A 16,358-nucleotide genomic window follows, 5' to 3' on the forward strand; every position below is an offset into this window, starting at 1 on the left:
TAATAGAACTCAGATAGTTCTTCAAATTTCAGGACTGTCAGATATAGTCAACTTAGATATAGTACGGGACTCAACTAGTTCCATTAGATTCAGGACTGCCAGATACAGTCACTCATGTTATCAGTCATATCATTTATCAGTATTTTATGTTATCAGTATTCAGATTCAGTAATCTTGTTAAGAATGTATCAGTGTTAGTTATTATGTCTCATACATGTATTCTCATACTCATGATAGTAAGTTTGATATTGTTATTGTTTATGCATATGAACCCCATGCATTCAGCCTACCTCACATGCGTACCAGTACATTCAAAGTACTGATGCATTTACGCTATGGTGTCTTATACCATAGGTTCAGAGACACGAACTCCAAAGCATCAGTAGATTCCAGTCTCAGCTGTGAAAGTTAGTAGTGAGTCCTCATCTTTTGAGGACATGATCATCCTTTTACTATCTCAATAATTAGATTATTAGTTGGAGTTAGTTGGGGACATGTTCTATAACTCTTTATTCAGACAATCACGTTTTACATGCTTTCCAGACTACAATATGTTCAGATAGCTCATTTCAGTTGTTTTGGGTATTTCATACCCCTCCCAAATATTATATTTTTATCAAATACAATGTCTCAGTTTTGAACCTTATGGGCATTTAGTTTATGCTTTTCACATTATAAGGTATTTAATAAAGTATACACGTACAGATATTAGTCATGGTTTAGCTTGTGGTCCTTTGGGGTCATGAGCACTATGTAGCATTCCAGGAACCAAATTGCATCTAATTATGCAGTGAAACAAGCTTTAGTAGTCTGAGGAGATTCGCCCAGTGAATTTGATAAAGCTAAAAAGCTTGAAGATATGTCTATGCTGGCTCTGGAGAATAGTGAAGTCACCTATGATTCCTTGTTTTCTCTTATGGCAAACACAGATGATGAAGAAGAAAATGAGGTAACTCTCTTTGACATTTAAGGAAAATTTAGATAACTACTCTGCTAGAAAGATAAAGAAGCCTGCAAATGTATTGATTGACTCTATGTGTGAACTGACTACTGAGAAAAATTCTCTAGAAGAGAAGTAGAAAATCAAGATCTTGAATTAATTACCTTAACTCTCTAGTTATCAAAAAATAGATGAACTATCCATAAAATTGAAATTTAAAAATCTGAGTTTAATGAGTCAATTAGAGAAAGTAAATGATTTCGATAGTAAAAGAATGAATTAAGCCTTAAGGATTCAAATTGATCTTGATGAAAAATTGAGGGATTCTCAAAAGCACCTCATGACTACACTCCATAATAATGAGAAATTAAAAAGGGACCTAGTCCGTATAATAGAAGATCTTAACAAATCCCTAAAATGGACCACATCCTCACAAATCCTTTCTAATTTAACTAGTCAGAGAGTTAATAATGGTAAAGGCCTTGTATATTTGTATAGAACCCACTCACCTCTCCAGGAAATGCTGCTCATGGTGTTAAAATCAAGGTCCAAAAACCTCTATGTACTCATTTTGGAAGGTATAGGCACTTAAAGAAGAACTATTAAAGTTATCTTAGAGCTAAAATGAACAGTGCTAGATACATCTAGCAAAAGAAATCTTGTCCTAAGGGTTCCAAACCTGTGAGAAATCTGAAGAAGAACCAACTGCCTAGATAGGCCAAGTAAGATTTGATCATACCTTTATCTTTTGTTTGGGAACTCAAATTTAAGTGGGTTCCCAAATCTAACAAGTGACTTTGTTTGTAGGTAGGAGAAAGGGAATACATCCAAAACCGGTTCATGGATAGTGGATGTTCAAAGCATATGAATGGTAGGACTGACTATTTTCTCTCTCTCTTAAGACACTTTATGGTGGAGGTGTCTCATTTAGGAATGGTAAAAAAGAATATATTCATGGTATTAGAAATATTTTAAAGTCTCTTGATCATGCATAAAAGATAGGTATCTTGTAGATGGTCTCAAGTACAGTTTTCTAAGTGTATCACAAATCTATGACAAAGGTAATAAGCTGAAGTTCCTGTCTGATGAATGTACTGTGTCAAGCTTGAAGTGTGAAAAAGTCATTCTCTAAGCTAAAAGGTACAAGAACATGTATGTGGTTGGTTTGGATTCTTTAGGTGACTATGAGTTAACCTGCTTGAGTGTACAAGATGAAAATACTAATCTTTGGCATAGAAGATTGGAATATGTAAGTTCCGCTTTGCTGAACAAATTGGTTTCAAAGGACCTAGTCTGTGGTATGCCATAGTTTTCAAACAATAAGGTTTGTGATATTTGTGTCAAAGAAAAACAAACCAGATCCTCCAGAGAAAAAGCAGGTTAACACCTCTAGACGACTTGAATTATTGCATATGGACCTGTGTGGACCTGTTAGAGTCCAAAGTAGAGGTGGAAAAAGGTATGCATTTGTTATTGTGCATGAATACTCCAGGTTTACCTTAACAATGTTCTTGATAACCAAGTTCGAAACCTATGAGGTTCTAGTGACATTTTCCAAGAAAATTCAGATGGAGCTAAACTAAAAAATTGTTGGACTCAGATCTGATTATGAAACTGAGTTTAAAAACTCCCTAGTTGCATAATTTTGTGATTAAAGTTGAATTAGTCATAATTTCTCTACTCCTAGGACTCCTCAGCAAAATGGGGTTGTTGAAATTAAAAAATAGGACTCTCAAGGAGATTGCCAAGACCATACTGATTGACAGTGGACTTCCAAAAAGCTTTTAGGCTGAAGCTGTTAATAATGCCTGTTATATGGTTAAATAGGTGTTTGATCAGATTTTTACTGAACAAGACCCTACATAAGCTTGTATTCAACAAAAAGCCTAAGCTTGTCTATTTCAGACCATCTGGGTGCAAATGCTTTGTTCTGAACAATGGAAAGAATGAGCTAGGAATGTTCGACTCTAAAAGTGATGAAGCAACATTTGTAGGTTACTCCTCAATAAGCAAAAGCATAGAGAGTCTTCAACGAAAGAACTCTGTGTGTGGTATTTCTATGTTCATTAATAGAAATGAACAATTGATAGAACAATTATATGGACTACATGAGTGTATAGAAATAGGTAGGATGAACATAAAAATATCAAAAATAAAGCAAGACTGGTTGTTCAAGGTTATAACCATGAGAAAAGAACTGATTATGATGAGACATTTGCTCCAGTTTCAAGGATAGAAGCTATCAGGATTATTATTGCATTTACTGCCTATACGGAGTTCGAACTTTTCCGAATGGATGTCAAAAGTGCCTTTTTGAATGGGAATCTGAAGAAAGATGTTTTTGTCAAACAACCTCCAAGTTTTGAAGATACAGACTATCTACATCATATTTTCGGATTTGATAAAGCTCTCTATGGGTTGAAGCAAGCACCTAGATCTTGGTATGAGAGACTCCAAAAATTTTTTCTGGAAAAAATGACTTTAAAATATAGAAAGTTGACAAACTCTCTTTTTGAAGTCAAGAGGTAGAAACTTGCTAATTGTCCAGATATATCTCGATGACATAAGTTTTAAAGCCATTTTGAATCCTTATGAGAAGAGTTTGCAAAACTAATGGGGACTTAATTTGAAATGAGCATGATGGGTGAATTGAGTTTATTCCTAGGACTGGAAATCAAGCAAACATCTCAAGGGATAATGATTTGTCAAGAAAAATACATCAAGGAGTTGCTGAAAAAATATAATATGGGAGAGGCCAAGACAATTGATACCACAATTGGAACCAGTTCAAAGATGGATAATAATGAACTTGGTCCCTCAGTAAATGAAGCCATGTATAGAGGGATTATCGGATCCTTACTATATCTCACTACAAGCAGGCTAGATATTATATTTAGTGTCGAGATGTGTGGTAGATTTTAGGCTTGTCCAAAGGTGTCCCGTTTACCAGATCCAAAAAGATTTCTCGGGTATCTAAAAGGTACAAGGGACCTGGACCTATACTATCCATTTGGAGACAGTTTTAATGTTATAGGCTATGTTGATGTAGATTATGTAGGATATTTAGTGGATAGAAAATGCACCTCATGAATGGCTTATTTTCTTGGTTCTTTCCTAATTTCTTGGGGCTCTAAGAAGCAAAACACAATTGTACTATCTACTGATGAAGCTGAATATGTGGTTACTGCCTCATGCTATGCTCAATTGTTATGGATCAAACAACAACTAAAAGACTTTAGGATTGTTTTAGAAAATATTCCTTTAACGTGTGTCACTACAAGTACTCTTAACATGGCAAAAAATCCAGTGCACCATAAAAGGACCAAGCACATTGATGTAGACATTATTTTATGAGACACAAAATTTAAAAAGAACTATTTTCATGAAGTTTTGCAATTTTGAGGATCAGATAGTAAATATCTTAATAAAGGCTCTTCACAAGGAGCAATTTCTGAAGAACAGGTTGAGGTTGGGGCTGATTAAAATGAACTGACCTACTTAATGGTTCAGTTTTCCTCCACATATAAGCTATGATTAGGAGATATGTATACTTGATAAAGTCAACACTTTTTGGTAAACTTTGTACCATATCTTTGCAAGTATACACGCATGGTGAACTACTTTGAAGGAGAATAGATGAGACAAAAATAACTCTGAGAATTCACTATAAAAAGAGAGGGACCTGGTCATATCTCTTAGGTTAGTTTCATAAATGTGCATGACTTTGTATTCTGTTAAAAAAATTTGTGTCTTCCCTCTTTGTTTCAGAAAACTATCTTATCCCAAAAGAAGATGAGTCACCTTAAACTGAAATCAAACATATCTCATTCTTTCAAAAAAACCCATCCTTGTGCTTATTTATCTCCCAAATATTTTTTAAAACCTCTACTTGTCAAAGAAAAACCTAATCTTATATAGGCGTCTGGTGATAAAGATTTCCAAAAAGAGATATCCAAATGGATGACATCTCCTCATCCCCAAAACCCACAAAGGACTCAATATTCTCTCAAAATTCCCTAATCCTTTCAAAAAAATAATCTATTGAAATCACCTTGTCCTCAAAAGGTATTGTATACAAAAAACCACTCTCAAATAATTTTCAAAGCACCGAGTTTTCCTTACCCTTCACATCTTTGTCAGAACAACCTTAGACTGAACTATTATTCACAAATACCTTCTTTGGTAAACCTCAAATGAAATAAATCCCAAATAAAATGGAACCTTCTTATGGGCCTACTTCTAAAGTAGAGCACAGTAAAAAGGTTGATCTCTCTCTTGAAGTCATGCCTTCTGAAAATCTTTGTCTGTCCAAAATATTGAACAAAGCAAGTAGTATTACCCCTTCAGAGTTAAACTCCTTCTTCACTCAACTTGTTGATGAAGATTCAAATTTGAAAATGTATAACCCTTATGGTAGTATAATGTCGGGTGATGATTAGGTTGCTAAAAATCTCATTTTGCTATCAAATAACCCAAGAGAGAGTTTGGTTGGTTATAAGTAACAAGATGTCAATAAGAAAACAAGAATTTCTGGGGTAATATCTAGAAGTCCTACAAAAAAGCAACAGATTGTTGAGGGATCTTGTCCCAAGAAAAGGAAAATGACTGCAGGAGAACCCAACAGTGCTTCTAAAATTAGAGAATTGGAGAAAGTAAGAAAACATTTGTCTAAGGAAGTGTGAAATATAATTTTGAAAAATCAAAAGATTCTAACTAGGAGGGTTTTTTACTCAAGCATTTTAGCAAAACCCGGTATGTTGGAATTAGTTGAGCTTGTCAAACATCAAAGATGGCTTTATCTTATGAAAGGACCCATTCCCTCTGTATTTGATGAGGAAGTCAGGCAATTCTGCTCCAAACTAGATTTTTCTAATGATGGACTGAAAATGACTGCATTAGTTCAAGGAAAGAAGCTGAATCTAGATAATGTTTTGCTTGGAAGGATTCTGGAAGTTCCCATTAGCGATGTGAGGATTTTTCAAAATAACATCCCTCAACTGAGTATATGGTGAATGTGTCAATGGTTAAAGGAAAATTTGTAGCTGGAGTAAGAAAGACATCACTCTAGAATGAGGGACAATTAACCTTAAAATTTGTCAACAAAGTGATTCTGCCTAGATCACAAAAGAGGAAAATTACTTCAGCCACATATCTGTATGTAATGAAGTGTTTTAGTATCTTTTAGATAATCAGTCTGCCTGCTCTAATGATTGAGCACATGTATAAGTTTGTTTATGGGAACTATGGAGTGCATGTCATGCCTTATGGATATTTGATGAACAAAGTATTTGATTATTTTGGAGTTGTCTATGAAAATGGAACTCCTAGAACTGTAAAACAATTGTTAAGATTAAAATTCCTGATTTAAAATAAGTGTGTTAAGGAGAAATCAGGAACTATCTCTGAAGAAGAGTTAAACAAGAAGATAGAGGAAATGAAGCTCAACACAACTGCTAAGGATGCAGAGATTAGCAAATTATAAATGACAATTCAACAGGTTTCTAGTGAGGGATCAAGTGTTTATGAAGCACTTAGAACTAAGAATATTGAACTTAAGAAGACAGCCTCAACTCTAATTGATGAGGTTCTTAGCTTGAATGAAGACACTGACCAAGAAATTTTTACAGTAATGCTGTAGAAAGAAATAAGGAATTTCTTCTCAAAATCCTTTCCCCAAGACCTTTTCCTACCTAATTTAGTTATTATCACACCCCTCCTACACCAGTGTCTCTTTTCTTAATGCCTATGGCTTTTTCTGTGGAACATGAAATCTAATCTTGTACTGTCATGGTACTAATCCTATTTAATATGAATGAATTTCTTATTCGTGTTTATCAACTATCTTTTTAATTAAGTGTTCATTCATGTTAGTGTTGTCCCAGTAGCCAGGAGTTAACTGATTTGTGCCTATTTTATTGTTAGTTTACTGTTCTTTCTTTTTACTAATGTCAAAATGGGCAATACTGAATTCATTATGGTAGGGACCAAGTGCTATGATGTGTGGTATTAATATGATATGATGAAATATTGATGTGTCTATCTACATAAAATAAGGGGAATATTGACAAGGGAACACAAAAGGAGGAAGCATGGTGATAGGGGAACACATATGGACAGTAGTGGGTGCTCTGATGATTGAATGAATTTTGATGCTCTGATTTTATGATTTGTCATCATCAAAAAGGGGGAAAATTTATGTCTCATGTTTTGATGGTCATCAATTTTCTTCAAAGGACCAGGTCTTTAGCTCATCATGAAGTGGTACAACTGTCACATATCTTCACAATTTTGTCTGCTAGTGCAACTAACTGTACAAGAGTGTAGTGTACTCATTGTGACACTTTTTCCAATCAAAATTCAACCCTGATTTATACACTATTATAAATAAAAAAGGATGCTTCTTATTCATTTAGTTTTTGAAAAATTGGTAAATCAAGGAAACAACGAAAACTCTTTTGCTCAAGTTCCAAATTTGTGTGTGCTTTAAGTTAAATTGTTCTTGACTCAAATCTTGCTTTGTAATAGAATTACTCATCTTATAAAAGTCATGTCTTTCTCTTGGCAGTAGAGTGCTTAGGTAGAGTTACCTAAGGTCACATCGACTAGAGTTAGTCTATTGTGAGGTTATTGAGGTGAGTAGAGGTGGTTGTAGTAGTTCAATTACAACCAGTGGAACTTAGAGTTAAGTTATTGGAGATTGTAATCAATGAGTTTAATTATATTAAAGTTTGAGTTCTTGTGAGGGCAAGCCATTGTTTTTCCTCCTTCAAGGAGGTTTTCACGTAAAACACGGTGTTCTATTAATTCCTGTCAGTTTTAGTTCGTTACTATTTTATTACCTTTATTGTGGCCTCAAGGACCAGGTCCTTAGAACTATGGTTCACTCGCGCGTTATAACAGGTCAATTCCCTTACAATACACCAGTTGACAATCTATTGACATAACCCAAACCGGGGCTTTGTCGTAATGGGCATCCCAAGCCCAAATAGGATCGGGGATCACCCCCGATACCCAAACCAACAATTCAAATGCACCCCCTGAGTAGGATGAATTTTAAAAATATAATAAGATAGCGTTTATTACAATTCCAGACTCTGGGATAGGTCCGTGACCGTGACCAACCAAAGCAAGTCTAACCAATAACCTAAACCAAACCAAAACAATAACCAAGTATGAGTTTATAATATAAAAGGATGGAACAATCATAAATATAATCCCATAGTATCAGCCCTAATACCAGTGCCATTACTAAGGCTGACACCAATACCGACAATGCCCATACCAACCCATAATAGTTCCACAAAGCCTCTAACCAAAAGTAAAACAATATTTGATTGGGGCATGTAGACTATATAATGACCAAAGTATATAAAGACATCCATGATATGAAATTGATCCTTCTAGAATATGGAAGCTCGCCACTTCAATCCAACCGAGTTGATCCCGAATTTGATCACTAAGCATGAAGAGTTGAATGGCTGGTTCCTGCATCGCGTGGGGATATAGCCACCCAAAGATAGGTTAGCAGGTGAACGCCATCAATTACTTAGGATAAGGATAAAATATTGCCAACCTTGAAAGCCAAGTAAACCAACCATATGCATTCACAATACATACAGATATATATATAACCATGCAAGAAAAGGGAACCGGGTTTAGCATGCCTTTAAAACCATTAACCTAGGTATGTATAGCTTAACCATCCTAGAACCACCCATGGGCTATATGGGTCCAGTGTATCCCCCTAAACGGGCCCCGATGCATGTATCCACATAAACCGGAGATACCATAGGAGTAGGGGATTTACGAGTACCTTTGGCTATCCATGATACATATATACAAGTGTATTTAGGGGATTTTCGTGTACCCCTTAAGTATCATAGATGGTTGCCATGACCAATTTTTATGTCGGCAAACATGAGTTTCCAGTGTTCGTCCATTGGTTAATGAATCCCCAAAAAGATGTTTTAAGTCGTAGGATCCCAAGGAGTTATAAAGGGAAATGTCTGTAATACTCCCAACTTAAACTGTACTAAATTCCCGTAGGAGGGTACGACTCTATCTTACCAATCATACCCTACCATACATGTGGTACCTACCACCCGACCCTAGGCATCCCTTGGACCCCCAACAGTGTCCAATATACAACCACCAAGACCAGACGTATCCAAGGGTATGACCAGTACCTTTACCCCATACCCATAATAGAATCAAGAGGGGTTGGCACTGTCCAACATACGAGTTGAACAATATGACTCGTACCCTATCTCATGACTCATGGTGAGCCACACGTACTCAGATCCAAGTTAAGTTACTAAGTTTCAGATTAAGTGAAGGAAAACCCAAACCTACAACCCGTCACCCACCATACGACTCGTACCTACCCAAGTCATACCCATTCTAGAAACTCAACCACCCAACACTAGACAATATATAACTGGGTCACCTGACGCGTACCCTTACCATATGACTAGTATGGAGAGTCTTATGATGTCTAGAAAGTACAAAATTAGGGAAATTTTTCTATGGTCAAAACCCAGGGTGTTTCAGTCTCCCCCACTATGATCATTCATCCCCGAATGATGGATAAGGTAGTACAAGCACGAATTACACCCTAACATAACCATTCCAACCTTTAACTAATTTAGAAAACAACGATGCAAAGAAATAAACCTTCCATTAACCAAGTTAGAAAACAAAGATATGATCAAGAAAACATACCTTTCGCATGAATATCCGGAGCATAAAACAAATACAGAGACAGGGAATCTGATATACCCAATCCATCCAAAGGAACAACCTATAAAGAATCACCTATAAACTTTCTCAGCATAGATACATGGAATACCGGATGAATGAAGCTCAAACTAGAAGGTAAATCCAATTTATAAGAAACATTACCAACCCTCCTCAAAACCACATAAGGACTAACATACCGGGGATTGAGCTTCCCCATTATCCAAAACCGCATTACTCCCTTCATGGGAGACACTTTTAGAAACACCATATCCCAAACCTCAAACTACAAGTCCCTTTACCTTACATTCGCATAGGACTTTTGGCGATTTTGGGCAGCCTTAATCCTATTTTGAGTCACCTTTACCTTCTTCATAGCCAGATATACCAAATTTGGGCCAAACATATTTGCCTCACCAAGATTAAACCATCTAATGAAAGATCTACACCTCCTACTATGTAATGCCTCAAAAGGGGCCAAACCAATACTAGAATAGTAGCTATTGTTGTAAGAAAACTCTACAAGAGGTAGGTGATCAACCTAATTACCACTATAATCAATCACGCATGCACAAAGTATATCCTCAAACGTCTGAATAGTCATTTCTGCTTACCTATTGGTCTATGGGTGAAAAGCATTACTCAGACTAACCTCAGTCCCCAACCCTAGCTGAAACAACTGCTAAAAGTGAGTTGAAAATTGTGGACCACGATCAAAGATTATTAATACAGGTATCCCATGTAGCCTTACAATCTCATGAAGATACAACCTCGCATAATCCTCAATCGAAATGTTAGTCCTCACTGGCAAAAAGTGAGCTGACTTTATCATCCTATCCATGATGACCCAAACCGAATAAAATTTGTTCCAAGATTGAGAAAGACCGGTAACGAAATCCACATTGATCACTTCTTATTTCAAATTTAGTAATTCAATTTCCTGATACAAGCCTCCAGGCCTCATGTGCTCCACTTTTATTTGTTGACATACTAAACACTTGGCCACAAAATCGGCCACATCCTTCATCATACCATTCCACCAATACATCTCCTTGAGATCATGGAATATTTTTGCCAAAGTAGATGAACAACGTAGAACGATTCATGAGCCTTAGCCAATACCCTTTCGTACAAACCATCAACATCAGGAACACATAACCACCCTTGGTACCGTAAGGTACCATCACCACTGATCTCAAATACTATTACCTTTTTCCCACTTACATCACCCTTGATTTTTATCAAGAAAGGATCTAATATTTTCTTCTCCTTGATCTCTATACCAAGAGATGACCGAACCACTTTTTGTACCAAAACACCACTATTCTCAGAGTCCAAAAGGTGAACTCCATGATTAGAAAAGCAGTAAATATCCTCCACCAACTCCCACCTCTCCTTATCCACATGAGGTTAACTTCCTATGGACAACCTTCTAAGAGCATCAGCAACAACATAAGACTTACCTGGATGGTAGTGAAGACTTATGTCATAGTCCTTAAGAAGCTCTAGCCATCTCTTATGCCTGAGGTTAAACTCTTTCTTAGTGAACACATACTGTAGTCTCTTATGATGAGAAAATATATCCATGTGCATTCCATACAAATAGTGCCGCCCAATTTTCACAGCAAACTCGACCACTAAAAGCTCCAAATCATGAGTAGGATAGTTCCTTTCATGTACCTTCAACTGCCTAGAAGCATAGGCAATCACCTTACCATGTTCCATTAGAGCACAACCAAGTCCCACCCGAGAAGCATCATAGTTAACCACAAACCCTTCATTTTCTTCAAGCAAAGTCAAAACCAGAGCCAAAGTTAGCTTATCCTTTTGTTTCTCAAATCTACCCTCACAAGCATTCGACAAAGAGAACTTTTCCTTCTTCTGAGTCAACTTAGTCAATGGGGCAGATATCATCAAAAAACTCTCCACAAACTCCTATAGTACCCAACCAAACCCAAGAAGCTCCGAATGTCAATTAGAGTCATGTGTCTAGGCCATTTCTTAACCACTGCCACCTTTTGTGGATCAACTATGATCCCCTCACTAGAAATAGTATGAACCAGAAAAGTGACAGCGTTCAACCAAACTTCACACTTTGAGAATTCGACATACAACTACTGCTCCTTTAAGGTTTACAATACCACACGAAGGTGATTGTCATGATACACCTCACTCTTAGAATATACCAGGATTTCATCAATGAACACATTGACAAAAAGATCCAAAAACTAATGAAAGACCATGTATATCAGATTAATGAATACCGCCGGGGCATTGGTCAAACCAAATGAGATAACCACAAACTCAAATTGCCCATACCAAGTACGGATGGCCGTCTTAGGGATATCCACCTCCCTAATCTTAAGATTATGATACCTAGATTGAAGATCTATCTTTTAAAAGAATTTTACACCTTGCAATTGATCAAACAAGTCATCTATTCTTGGAAAAGGATACTTGTTCTTAACCGTCACCTTATTTAACTACCTATAGTCAATACACATCCAAAAAGAACCATCTATCTTATTCATGAATAACATTGGTGCACCCCACGGGGACATACTGGGATGGATGAAACCCTTATCCAAAAGTTCCTTAAGTTCCCTCAACTCAGGAAGAGCCATTCTATAAGAAGGAATAGATATTGGATGAGTGTCTGGAACCAAATCAATCCCATATTCAATCTCCCTATCCGGAGGTACACCAGGATGATCATCTGAAATAACCTCATGAAACTCATTCACCACCAAAACCAAATGCAAAGAAAGACCTTTCGAGTTAGAGTCATTAACCCAAAAAAATGATAGAGACACCCTTTAGTGATTAATCTCTAAGCTCTAACATATGATATAAAATTTTCCTTAGAATCAAGGAAACCACCTCCTTCTCAATAACCGGTTCACCAGAGAACATAAAAACAACCTTACGGGTTTGACAATCTAAGGGCGCGTAGCTGAGTGTAACCACTCCATCCACAGAATAAAATCAAAATCCACCATGTCTAATTCAAATAAATCCACCAAAGTCTCCTTACTACCAAAAGATACCACATACACCCTATAGACTCTTTTAGCAACCACAGAGTCACCTATCAGGGTAGAAATAAAAAAAAGATCTGAAATAACCTTAGAATCAAAACTAAAATACACATCCATAAAAGGGGTCATATAAGAAAGAGTGGACCACAGATTAAGAAAACACTACACATCATGAGAAAAGAGTTGTAACATACCAATCACGACATCAAGCAATGCTTGAGACTCGTATCGGGTAGCAAGAGCATATAACCTATTTTGTCCTGTGCCAGTACCATAAGTAGAAACAAATGTAGAACCAGCACCCTTTAGAGCTGGAAAAAATGAATAGGCAACCGGAGCCTTATTCGCTCCCAAAACAACCTTACCAATTGGATAATTTCCAAGCATATGGCCTAGTTGACCATATTTAAAGCACCTGTCCCTCCCCTCATCACAAAAACCACAATTTAACCAACTATAGAACCTGTAAGGAGGACACGATAAAGACAATTATACCCCACTAGCCTGATATTAGGCACCCTGTTCCCTAAAGTTATCTCTACCCTACTGACGCCTATTACCCGATTACTTTGGGTAAGGAGCACTAGCTGTGGAGAAAGAACCAAAACTTCCTCACTTTTTCTTTGGCCACTTACCACCATCCCAACCACCTTGCAGTTGTCCACCCTACTTAGAGAATCAAAACTTGTTAACCTACCTCTCCCCTATCTTATCCTATTTTTTCTTTTTCTCCTCTACTTATTACATATGAACAAGCAACCTAGAGATATCCATGTCCTTGATCAGCAATGCAGTCTTGCTTTTAAGGATCAACTCATAAGACAGTCCTAAAGTAAACTTTCTTGTCCTGGCCCTTAAATCAGACATCAATTTTGAAGCATACCTAGACAGCAGGTGAAACTGCAAGGCATACTTCTTGACCTACATCTTTCTTACTTTAGATTTACAAGTTCCTACTTTCCTCAACTCCTGAGGAAAGAAGAGATCTAAATATATATTAGAGAAAGTCTCCCATAGAGATAGCTCATCAATCTCACCTCTTTCCTGATCCCATTTCTCGTACCATTGGTATGCCACATCTTTGAGCTAATCAACTGTAAACTCCATGCCTTTCACATTTGTGGCATGCATAATCCTGAATATCTTTTCTATCTCATCTAGAAAACCTTGAGAATACTCTTCCACCTTAATACCAGTAAAAGTTGAAGGACTCAACCTCATAAATCAGCTAACCCTTTTAACCTCAAAAGATGCAATACTAGATACACCACACCTTAGCCTGAGAAGATACCAACTGAGAAATTATATGAATAGACTGATGAAACTCTGTATTCATCACATCTGCCTGAGAATCCTGATGAGGACTAGAAGGAACCGGTGGAACCCCCAAAATATCAGCGATTGGACCCCGAGACCGTATGGATCCCTTGAGTAAAACGTGTCCTATCAACATTATCCCTGGTTAGAACAGAGGATTTTTCATGAACTTCAGATCATCGAGGCATGATCTAAGAGACAAGCAAACAAACTTAGAAGAATCCAAGACCTTAGACTCTAAGCTTGAAAATAAAACATAAAGAAACAGTAACATTCCTAAATGCCTTGTAGCCTCTCTCTTATAAGTGTGACGTGCTACACACCCTTAAAAGAGACTCTACTCGACACAGCTTTTGGAATCCTCATTGACCATGAACCTAAAGCTCTAATACCAACATAACACGACCCGAACCAGGGATTGATGTAATAGACATCCCAAGTCTAACCAGGACTGGGGACCAGCCCCGACACCCAAACCGACCATTCAAATACACCCCTTGGGTCGGATTAATTTTGAATATATAACAAGATAGCATCTATTATAATTTAAAACTCTAGGATAGGTCAATTACCATAACCAACCCAAGCAAGTCTAACCAACAATTATCCAACCAATAACCAAAAATATACTAAAACAATAACTGTAATGCCCGAAAATTACACCCTGGACGTCACATGGTGCTCAAAACTACGAGTAGTCCCAAGATAACCCTTTAAACCTTTAAAACTTGGAACTCATGATAAAAGTAAACTTGACAGATGAATATCTTAAGATAACAAAATGAATATCTTAACTGAAAGTCTTAAACTGTGAAATCTTAAAAACAAATACTTTTGAATCTAAAATGGAAAATAGTGGGATAAGCCTCTACTTCTAACTAGAGAGCTACTGGGACGAGCCCAAGCTGACCCAAACTTAATAAAAATCAAATAACTAAAATACTTCATCAATATCAAAGTCTAATAAAATGGGTCCTCAAACTATAAGGACTTACCAAATATTGAGATATAGGTGGAGATGCCCATAGTCAATCACGCTGCTATAACTGAACACCACAACCTACATTATAAAACAATGTAGCACATAGACATATATGTGAACTAGTACTTCTAGAATGTACTCAGCATGTGGAGGTGAATGCATAAGAAAAACAATAACTCAATGTGCACTTAGATTTTCAAATAATGCATACAAAGTGGGAATGACTCACCTTGGGCTTGAAATAAACCAAAACTGCTAAATAATAAAAATAAGTAATAAAGCATAATAATAAACTTTGTGATGCATAACACTTAGTTCTAAAAGCTTTAATTTTATTCTTTCTTAGGGAGGTTCTTCTCACCGACATAAACCATGTGAGCTATCATGGAGTCCAATGTCTTACCCAAGTTGGGGAGAGTTGTCCTACCCTTTCCATTAGAATAGAACCTTACTTAAGTGATCACTGTACTTAACCCACAATGGGATTTAAACCTATGGTGGAACGTAGTTCAACTCGATGCTAAATATTATTCCCATATTACTTATATGCTCATACTTTTAGGAAATATACCTTAAAATAGCACAAGGTTTGTATAATGAAAACCATGTATGGTTCTTTTTGCTTTAAATCAATATCAAGATGAACAAAATTGGATTCCATGTCTTATCTTAGGATCAAACGATCAATCTTCACTTTAAGTCTTGATATAAAATTATCAATTAAACTTAAGATCATAGTCTTCTTGAAATCTCAAAACTCATACTTGGGGTTTAAAGCATATATACTTAAATTCTTAAAATTTCACAATAGAGTTTCATTCTCAATAATTATCTTGAAATCTTTCAACAATATCAAGTAAAGATACTAAAATTCAATTCATAATATAAATGTTCAAGTCAAAGCATAAATATATGAGATTAAATATGCACATCAATACTCAAATCACTTTATAAGTTCATAAACTCATATAGAATAGTTTGCGTATGAACCCTAATTTGCAATTCACGTAATCTTAACTTTAAAATAAGTTTTGGGCACAATGATGAAAGAGTATCCTTGTTCATAACTCCACTTACCTTAATAGACTTGACTTGGTTGAGAAAACTTGACCTTGAAAGCCTTGGAGATAATCTTGAAAGTTTTATTAAAAATTCTTGGACTAGGGAACTTAAATTCTTGGTTTTCTTAAAGGGAAGATAATGTAATGGATGAACTTGGAGGGATGATTAGGGTGTGTTCTTGGGATTAAAATTGAAGAATGTGGGCAAATAATGCCCTAACTGATGCTTAATCTTATGTTTTTATGACTTGGGGTGATGGGAAAAAACCTAACTGTCCCTCAAA

This window comes from Capsicum annuum, chromosome 12, assembly GCF_002878395.1.
Source record: "Capsicum annuum cultivar UCD-10X-F1 chromosome 12, UCD10Xv1.1, whole genome shotgun sequence".
Taxonomy (NCBI): domain Eukaryota; kingdom Viridiplantae; phylum Streptophyta; class Magnoliopsida; order Solanales; family Solanaceae; genus Capsicum; species Capsicum annuum.